Consider the following 10999-nt stretch of genomic DNA (forward strand, 5'->3'; position numbering starts at 1 on the left):
GGCGTGGACGTTTATTTATGAGCATCCGTTAAAATATTTATATCTTAGTTTCTTGGTTAAAAACGTATTTACATATTTTTGAATATGCCTCTGAACTCATTAAAAAAAATATATGCGACTCTTTATTTAACACGATCTTAATCCTCGTTAAAAAAATCCCCTATCTTCCCAAGTATGAAATTTTTCATCACATTAACCAAGGAAAGTAATTTTACAGAGAAATTGCAACTAATGCAATTTTAGAAAATTTAATTTTGAAATAGATATTAGAAGAAATGTAACTTACAAAAACTTCCTGTACAAGAAGAATGATTTTGCTGAAATATCTAAAAATTTAACTAGCTACAGATCTAAAAATAATTTTGTTATACCATCAAAATAATTATATAGGAAACTCAGGCATAAGCAATGCTACAACAAATTTTTATTCCAACCAGCGCTTGAACGTAATTATTTTAATTCATCTGGCTAAATTTTTACTTCAGCAAAATCTCACGAGTCATTATTGGCATGCATCCAATTTAAACTTACCAAAATTATATCGGCTGCAATTAAAATTTCTAAAAAAAAAAAAATAATATTCAGATCAAATACAAAAACACGGAATATATTGGAACTCTTGTAACTTATATTGTCTTTATTTCGCTTATCTTGTTCGTGCTTGGATGAAAACACAAACAAGACCACTTTGATCATGAGAGTTCACGTTCGTCTTCTTGCAAAAGCTTTACCGCAGCTAATTATCTTACCGATAAAAACAATATTAATTTTCCGCGATTTATCGATCGAGCAGCATCAATGCGCCTCGTATGTGCCCGTATACGATCGTCGCAAGATTCCCAGAAGAAAAATCCGACCGGCCCGATGTAACCGTATGCGTATCGGCGGTTTAGCTGGCGGTGGTTCGATGAGCATATTCTATAATTAGTATCAGAGCACAGGGAATTTTTATTTTCGTTTAAACTTGAACGTCCTTGCTGACGAACATCATTCGTCGCCGGTATATTCGCGTCGCCGTTTCTCTCCTCTCTTTCACCGCGAGTGCCGCTGTCCTGACGCGCGATTCAACGCCGCGGTTCGACAATAATTATTGTCGTCGGACTTATTTTTTTCGCCTACCGCCGTCCTTGTCGTTCCGCCGGAATAAGATCGTTCGCGCCGTAACCGCGGACACTAATTCTCCGGTACCGACGCGGCGGCGTTCCTCAGGCAGTTAAAAAAGTGAGGATTATAAATAAATTTACGATCCGGCGCTGAGGTACAGGCGTTACACGCTTGACACCTGGCGTCCCTCTTCTCCGTGAATCTCTCGGTTTAGACGGGCAAGGGGATTGTAAAATATGCTAATAAGATGGTCACGAGAATTGAAATAAAAAATTAGTTTTAGAGAGGAAGAAAACGTAGTTTTTAGAAGTAATATTGAAATAAACAAGACATTATTAATAAAATAATGTATAAATAACGATACATCATAAAGCTTTTCTATCGTGCAAATTCTTCCTGACTTAAACTCAGAGAATTTTTCTTTCTGCATCATAGTTCAGCGAGCACGGGACAAGAGAGAGAGAAAAGGAAAGGCGGAAGAAGGCGAAGAAAGAATGGCGGACAATAACCTGGACGCAGTGTATTACTGAGTCTGCTTAAGTTAATTGGAAGTAAAATGAGAGAAAGGTCCGAGGAATCACAGATTCTTCGTCTGTCGCATCCTTCGCTCTTTTCTTCGCCGTTCTCTGTCTCAGACTTCCCTTTTCTCTCGTCTTCGTCCTCCCGACGTTCTCTCACTTATTTGCGCTTCCCTGTGTTTGTTTAATCAGACACAAGGCTCAGTCTTCATTACCCGCACTAATTTATCTGGGTTGTCGTCCGACTCCTTCTGGTCTCCGCGTCTGGACGTTTTCGACCCTTGCGCGATACATATACGTGAAAGACAACCGTAATGTAGCCTAGGATCCTCCATCCCGCTTTAATTTGCGCGAATAAATGCAAGTACGATACCGTGATCTGTTTTTAATATAATTACACACGCGTTAGAAAAAAATGTATATTATTTTCTAATAAAAAAAAAATAAAATTTCTCTTCTAATTTAATCTCACTTCTAATTAATCTCACTTGCTCCGCTGAAGTACAAAATATAATTGTATTACGAATTCAAATAAAAGTATTTAAAGTATATGCCCAGTCTTGGTTCTAGCAATATTTCTTTAATCATATATACGTATATCATGCTCTTTTTCCTTTGTGGTCATAATAACAGATACTTGGATATTATTACTACTAACGGAACTTTAACCGGCATCATACTGGTGTTACGTACCAAAACATTTCATTATAATAACAAAAAATTTTGTGTTTATTTCCACCAAAATTTACTTAACCAAACATATCTCGTTAATTCATCCACGATTGTCTTTCTCCGTACAGTTTACTCTTTAAAATATTGCTATTATATTTTAAAATATTGTTGTTTTTTCTTCTTAGGTATATAAAATCAATTATAAAATATAATATAAATTCTATTTTAAATTTAATATATTTCAAATATAATTATAAAAAAATTTTTTTTTTATAAAAATGTATCCATAAATAAGAACATTAAATAGAGACTCAGATCTGCCGTAAGATATCGGTATAAGAGATAAGAACTGAAATAAACTTGATAAGCTAAGAATTGACGAACGAAGGTCCATGACGCGAGGGACAAAGAACATTCGAAGGGTAGTAGGAGTAGTGTCAAATTGGGGACTCCTGGATATCGACGGCAATATTCGTTAAGTCCTGCTAAGACCCTGTATGCGGTGTAGTCCGTTCATTCGGATTGCCAAATCTCCGTCCCTCTTGCTTCTCGCCATTTCTCTCCTTTCGGTCCTTCTTATCCGCTGAACGAGGACCTCGTGGAGGTGACGATCGTTTCTTTCTCCACTGTCTTTCTCTCACCCTTGCGAATGAGCCAGGATGCCTCCTCGGTGGAGGATCAGCGCGTCAATAGGGTGTTTGTTTAATTTGTGGATTCGCCGGTTTGTCTCTGCAACTGTGCAAGGAAGCTGCCACCTTCAGTGCAATTTAACTTCAGCATGAAGAAACATTTCAATGTAATAATTTATTTGTACCTTTTTCTTTACAAAAAAATACAATAACATATAAATTATTAAACCTCCAATATTTCTATTTTATTAGTTAGAAACATATTAAAATGAAAACATTCTTATTTATATATTTATATGAGTATTTATGTGAATAATTATTACTCGAATTTTTGATTTCTAGGGCAACATTATATTCAAGCAAGTGACATTTAATTCAACAAGAATCTACGATGTGTTCTATGTATAAGAATGAGGCGATAAAAATTAATGCCGACTAGTATAAGGTGCGCGATATTATGAAGTAAGTCATGGCGATTATGAGCAGACGGTTAACGTAATTTCCGTCGATTTCCATGCACATAAATAAAGCATACGAAATCAGATTTCTAAACGACGAAGATTCTTCGGTTAGAAGGATTACGCAAGAGATGACACAGTGTACATCTCTGCTAGTCAAAGAACCCTTGCGATTTCATCTCATTAAGCTCACGGTCGCAAATGCGTATAAAAATATTTGAAGAATCTAGAGCATTTCGTGAAATTCTATTGCAAATGTCGAGCTAGATATTTTCAGCAAACTTTCGTTCGTTGCTTACATGATTTTTATCGGAAAAAGTCAATAATTCTTGAATGTATTTTCTCGAAAAATTGTATTATATGAAACTCTACTTTTCCTAATTTTTGTTAAATAATTTACTTGACATAAGATTAAAAAAATTACACATTAAAAATTTTTGTCATCTACTAATTATAATCATAAAACCTAAATTTCCAATTATAATTACGTTTGGCAAGAGAACGAATCTCCTAAAAAATATCTTTCATCAGCGACAGAGAGAAAGGTAGAAGAGAAAGGGGAGGGGAGGGGGCAAAAGAGAATAGAGACCCTAGTTTCACAAGATCGCATCGCGTTATTTAAATTCATCATCCATCCGTCTGCCGTTGGGATTCGTTGGATTAATTCTCAGCCCGTCCAGATCTCACTCTCATTGAGTTCGGGGTAATGGGGGTCGTTATTGCAGCGCAATGTAACGGCCCTAAGGGTCATTGTTCAACCGTTTTTGGGGTTCGAGCAATGACCAGTTCCGCCGCCCATGAGAACGGACTGAAACAAAAGCTGACAAACCTGTTGGAAACAATCGGCCACGGCTCCCCCAGTACAGGCCAGCTTATGGTTGACGGGAGGGATGAACAGTTGGGTGACTTTTTTTTGGCCTCTAAGAAGAACACCTATTGTGCAACATTGGCAACATGTGTGCTTTCGTGTCGTCAGAACGAGATCGACTGATCATTGCTGCGTCATGATTTAGGAGCACACTCGTTTAGTAATTTCTGAAGAAAATTATTTAACTTAACGAGACACATCTCGTTTAGTAACGATGTCAATGTTTGTCAAAAAGGCATAGCACTTATAAAACGAAATAAGTTTATAGACATTCCTATCATTCAAAAAAAATTCGCATTACTAATTGAATATATTCTAAATTTAATAATTAATTCACTTTTAATACTAGTAGTACTAACGTATTTTACTAACTAAAAGGACCATGCAAATAAATTACTATAAAAATGAAGTGATAAAAAACCATTTACTTCATCAATATAAAGGACATAATTATTAAAACGATAAAAAATTTCAGAATTTTCTTTTCTACAGTCAAAAATTTCGAGTAATCTGACTCTCCAATCCCCTTAATTTCGAAATCAAAGTTATTTCTTCAAGAATTGTCATATGTTATTTCCCAAACAGCTGTTTAATCAATAGCGTTCTTCTGCTAGATCAGCAGCGTGGAAAGCGATTAGAGGAAAACGACAAAATCTTCAGATAAAGAACTCTCTCTCTCTCTTTCTTTCTAAGAGTGTGACAGTGCTACGGTCAATGCAGCATATTGCGGGATCTTAGTTAATTTTCTTCACGGTCATCCTTCTCTGCCAACTCCCATCTCGGTCGCTCGTTGTCTTCTTCCCCTTTGCCGAAGGAGACATTTCACACGTCGGAACCCTTTCTTTTACAGGGAAAAGGGAAGAGCAAAGACAGAACGTGAGAGAGAATGGATAAAAATCATAACCGAGACTGAGAAGCGACCGCGGAAACCAAAAGAATAATGGAACGTTTTCGAAGCGCGTGAAACAATGCCGATAAATTAATACAACATTCTTTTTTGATAAAATATCCTTTTGACACCGTGCTATTTTCTAATCATCGCGATACGTATGAAGTCGCGTCCAAACTGTCTAATCCGACAATATTAAGAAACGTAAGTGCTTTCTCTCCCATCCTTCCTTTCTCTTACCCTTTTCTCTATCCTTCCCTCCGTCCTACCCCTCACTTTCCTCAGCTTCCCTCGCACCGATCCTCTCGGTTTTTCCTCTCGTAGTGGGAGCTCGGGGAGGGTGCGAGGCTGTGGCTAAGACGACCATGAAGGAATAGAGGAACGGCGGAAGGTGGCGGTCGAAGGAGAACACGGGGGATGGCAGAGTACGGAGCAGGGTTGGTCAGTGCTCCTTACTTAGAGGGTGGCGAGTCTGTTCTTAATTAACGCTCGCCTCTTTTGCTGCACATCCCCTCGCCACCGTGCTCCCGTAATGAGGCTCCTCGGGTGCAGGCGAGTGTGTGTGCGCGAACTTGTACGTACTGGACCGTTCGCGACTGTGTGGGTGACCTAGATGAGACGCGCCCCCGTCTAGCTAATTCTTTTCTTCCGCACTGACCACTAAAGTAAGTAGATGGCCACGTACAAGGAGCCGAGCGCGTTTGTGTGCGTGCGGCATTCGCGCGCGAGTGAAGCTACGTGCGAGAGAAGCCACGTACATTCTACATATAAGTATATGTATACACGTGTGCGTGTGTATGTGTAGGTGTGTGTGTATATATATATATATATATATGTGTATATATAGTTATATACGAGCAAACGCGTGTGGCCATATTCCGTTGCCGTGGTACCACGGTCGAGACTCTCGGCTTGCGAGAGTTACGCGGACGTAACTGCGGGTCTTAACCGCCACATATACCGCCACGTTGCTGTTGCCGTTGCTGGTGCTGGTACTAGTGTTGGTGTTGCTGCAGCTGCGGTGACTTCGCCTGGCGTCCACTTTCGCGATACCTCGCGAATTAGCCGCGGCGCCGGCGCGTTGCCGAGCCATAATTACTTCGGCAAAAATATTTCGGCACGCGGTACAACGCTGCGATCGGCTAATGAGTCCGGTAATAGCCGCGGCCACGACTGTCGAACGTGCAGATCGGATGGAAGTCACGTGCGCGATTGATGAGGCATAAGGAAAAGTGGGAAATGTCTTTCGAAAAACTTTCGTACGGAGGTCGATACACATAGAGTCTAGCGTTCAGAAGCAAGTGCGAAGTTACCGTACGCTCGGAGGGGTTCGTTGTACACTGCCAGCATAGTCTTTAACTGTAAAACTTCGTCGTCGGTTTCGCACGGCAAGCAGTAGCTGACCATTCGAAGCGCAGGGAAAATACGTCCTACGGATCGACTGGCCTATTCTTTAGGTACATCCTGGGTCAGCCCCTTCATCAACTCCGCCCCCGCTGCAATGATTTTCTCTCTCTCTCTTTCTCTTTCTTCTTTTTTTCTTTAGTGGAGCGCCGTGCGGATAACAGCAATTAAGTCTTCCCGTTAATAGAGACGATTGTGATTAATTATCGGATTTAATGACCGGCTACTTGTACTTGTAAATATAGATGGCACGGGACGCGCATGTTGGTTACACCGTAAAAATTAGAGACCATGAATCCTCGAAGACCCTCCTCCCGCCTTCGCTGCTTCTTCGTCCTCGTGTGTCACCGGTACGCCTTCCGCGCCCGCCAGAGAGAAACGGCCCTGTCACAGTCCGCTGATCTTTTAACCGGCAATCAGACAGGGCTGTGGGACCGGCCGGTTTCATATCGTAACGAATGTAACTTGGCGCAGGCGCTCGGTGCGTATCACGTCGAAGGTAATCGGTTATGCGGAGATAAATACGCACTTTTATATCCCCGACAGCATCGATTGTTCTATAACAGAACTCTGTGAGATCTGCACATTTCGGTCGATTTTCAGCTTATTCACGCTCATCATTCCGCGCGATCTAAATGCCAACCGACAGTATCAGTGCGCTCCTTGATGAAGTGAACGCAGCAAGGTTCACGAAACGTTGACATTAACAATAGATAAAGACACGACGATAACCCGTAAACCTTCTGGTATCTTTGAAGAAAATATAGTTGCTGATACAACTTTTTTTTCTCGATGTAGATAAGATCTTCTTTAATAGAAGTCTAATGTACACCATATTATAATATTATATTAATTATCAATTTTTGAGTATTTAAAAATTTATAAGGTGTCTCAGCAAAAAATGTTAAATTTACGAGAACTTATACGCTTTTCACATTTCCGCCCTAGGAAAAGTTACATGATTGACCTTCAGATTCTCACCCACGTACTACGTAGGTATCTTTTTATCCTTATTGTTCACCGAATGTTAAACAAGAATAAAATAATACATACAGAGCAGTCAGGTGGGAATCTGACGCGCTTTAAAATATCTAGTAATTTATTATAAATCGCATGTAACATATCTCGCCGCAGGCTGTACTGAGAAAAATCGGAAATCGATTTTTCATCAAAATAAACGACATAGTAAAATTGCGCAACGAAAAATCGATTTGTGAATCCGAATCTTTTAACGAATCGATTTTCTTGAAAAAAAAGGGAAAAAAACCGATTCGGAATCGAATAACCCTGGCTATAATCCGTTACTCTTCTCTCATAAAAACCTAATTTTAACTTTATAATTTAAGACAGTCGAAACATAACAAATATATTCACTTTCAATAATGAAAAGAAAACATTACATTTTTAACAACATTCTTATGTATTCATTCTAACCTTTATTTTTCTTTTATAACTTTTTTTAATTATACATTGTAAGCATTTTTAGTTATACTGTAACTTTTCTTTAGTTATATTTTTTAATTAGTAATAAAACAAAAATATATAAACCGTCTTTACGGTTCTTATAATTTCGAGTGAACTTTACTTAAAAATCTAAACACGAGCTAAATATAAAAATTTAAATATAAAATCTAAACAAGATATTATAAATGTAATCTTTAGTCACAGTTCATTCTAAAATGTTAAACTTCCATTTGTATAAAATAGCAATAGAAATAAGCAAAGTAATATATCTTATTCGAATAATACACATCGCAGCATGCATATTGCATTGTGTATACTACGAGGTGTCGGTGTAGGAGTGCATGAGCTCACATGCTCAAATTAACTCCGGCCCTACTGCTTTTAAAAATAATTGGTAATTATCGGCATTATTAATAGTTTTGCCTGGCTCCGCGCCGGCACCATGTGCGCCAATGTATGCAATGTTGAAATAATTTCTTCGTTTCAATTATTCTCCCAATGTTAATATAAATATGTAAAACGATGACGACCTCAAATAAACAGATTTACTACTAATGCCGTAAATTACGTTTTGCATATATAATTAGCACTTGTTTCTTTTACAATTTTGAATCTTGTTAAAACGACGTCAAACAATTGATATACGTCATTAAATTCTCTCTGTCTTTACGTTCTGTTGTTACGCTATTCATCAGTCTTATCATTTTGACTAATATTGTAATTACTTGCGATTATTAAATTAACAGTTTTGGAATTGCTTATACCATTATCAAAGGTAAAACGCGTTCGTAAATTTGCTTAAGCAATTACAAAATCCGTACGTTCCAAGTCACGCAGACACGCACACGCGCTGCAATACACGCGCGCGTGAGCTCCTTTGTGTCCATTGTAACAGGGGCAATGATTTATCGTCGTGCAACAACGTGCGTAGAAGTTTCCACGGAGAGAAGCGAACGGTTGTTAACGACTCGCTGTTCGAATACCGTCGACTTCGTCGAAGCGCGCCGCGCTTTTTTCCTCGGGGCTAGAAGGCGATTCGTTCATCGAAGTATCGATTGGTTCGTATAATAATTACCTCTCCCGCATTAGGGGTGGCTACCCCCTCCGTGGCAAACGAGCCCCGCTGTCTTCTACTAGACTAGACTCTGCCACGAATAAAAGGGGGAGGAAGCGACGAGTGGGATCGAAGGAGGATCGCGGCCGACAGCTGTTCCGTTCGCCGTCCAATCCTTCGTTGGCCGCGTTAATTAATTATTTATCCGCGTCGCGAATAAATATTTGCCGATTATGATGAGGTGAACCGGGCACGTCCGGGGGATTCCTGGGAATCGCGGCATCGATCGTACCACGTAACCAATCGGCAGTTCCTGAGAAACGCTCGCGACCTTTACATGGGCGGAACTTCACTTGCCGAGCAACGCTCTAACGATCCTCGGAGGCGCTGTAAATGGAAATAAGATTTACCGGTAGGTTTCGAGGCGCTATCTTGAAAGAATACGCTCTAGGACACGAGCGTCTAAAAATATGAAGCATGATCGATCTCACTCCCGATTAATGGAAATCGCTTGGCGAGGAACTTGAAGTTTGGTGCATGTAGGTGTGTATGCGTACCCGCGAGCATGTGCAACGTACTGCGCGGCAACACAAATGCAATTCTCGTATTTCATAGAGACAGAAGAGGCATATTAGTAATTTCGCGTTGCGCCACACAGCGTGTATTCGCGGCCTTAAAATTAGCTTTGCTCTTGATTCGCATTAGAATGTAGCCTGGCCAAACAATATTACGTATAAACTCGCTTGTCACGCACGGCAGTTTCCTCAATTTATTATAAAGCCCGCACACATGCGCGCAATGATGTGTCCTAATGCAGAAAAAAATGCATTCATCATGCAACTTAATAAAATGACACGCTAGTGTCTACCGTAGATTATCCATAGTTGCAGCACTTAATTTAGCATCTATACAACTCGTGTATATGACAGTTAGACGTAGAAGAAAAAAATACTGATTCACTGTTTAAGTTCAGTCAACTACAAACATTCTTACACATATCTTTCAGATCCCTAAAATGTACCATTTTGTAAAAAATGCTATCATAAGACATGGCAAGATATCTGTCTTTTATAGAAACCTAGAAGACATCTGTTTATCTATCTGAGATTGAATTCAAACATCTTCAATTAAATAAGTTTTGGTGGAAGTAAACAGAACTTCTAATCATTATAATAAATATTTTGATATGCAACCAGAACATTTAGGTATGACACCGGTTAGAGTTTGGTTACATAGTAATAATCTAATTGTAAGTTTCTGATTATTATGACTACAAACATGGTTGGATTAGCGTGATATGTATAATATGATTATAGGAATATTGATAGAACTAAACCGAATTTCTAGTTATTATATTTAAATCTGGTATTTCAACCAAAAATCTGGTTTTCAGCAGAATTTGTATAACCAAATGTGTTTGGTTAATTTATCCATAATGTATGCAATCTGCAAATTTGTCACCAAAATTATGGATTATTCATATTTTACTAGTTTGATTATTACCTGTATATTATATACTTTAGAGTTAATTCAATCAATTTTTTCAGTATGCAAGAGAGAGAGAGAGAGAGATTCCTATTATTTTCATAATCCAACAAAATTATTTTTAGATCTATGTCTAGCTAAATTTTTAGATATCTTAGCATAATTGTTCCTTCCGTGTAAAAATGCCTTCGTTATTACGTTAAGATTCACACAATTGGACTTTCCTTGGACCTCTGTTCCCGAGAAAAAAATTTTGCAGTCTTTCGAAGATAGATGCTGTTTAGATCCAACACTGAAGTACTCCGTGGAAGTTACTCCGAACGGGATGCGGATTCGTAATGTCATCGTGACTGGCAACGAGTGCAGCGTGAATGCGAGAACGGGCAATACGACTCCGTATAGCTCTTCGACTCCAGTGATTCGCGAGCGAACGTACAGCCGCCGCGCTTTCGCC

The 10999-nt window shown here is 39.0% G+C and overlaps 1 pseudogene; it reads left to right on the plus strand.

Annotated features, from left to right (window-relative positions):
- Nucleotides 1-4087: 4087 nt before the first annotated feature.
- LOC108769138 (uncharacterized) overlaps nucleotides 4088-10999 on the plus strand; it is a 48361-nt pseudogene continuing 41449 nt past the window's right edge.

The sequence above is a fragment of the Trachymyrmex cornetzi genome, unplaced genomic scaffold (assembly GCF_001594075.2).
Source record: "Trachymyrmex cornetzi isolate Tcor2-1 unplaced genomic scaffold, Tcor1.1 scaffold859, whole genome shotgun sequence".
NCBI lineage: Eukaryota > Metazoa > Arthropoda > Insecta > Hymenoptera > Formicidae > Trachymyrmex > Trachymyrmex cornetzi.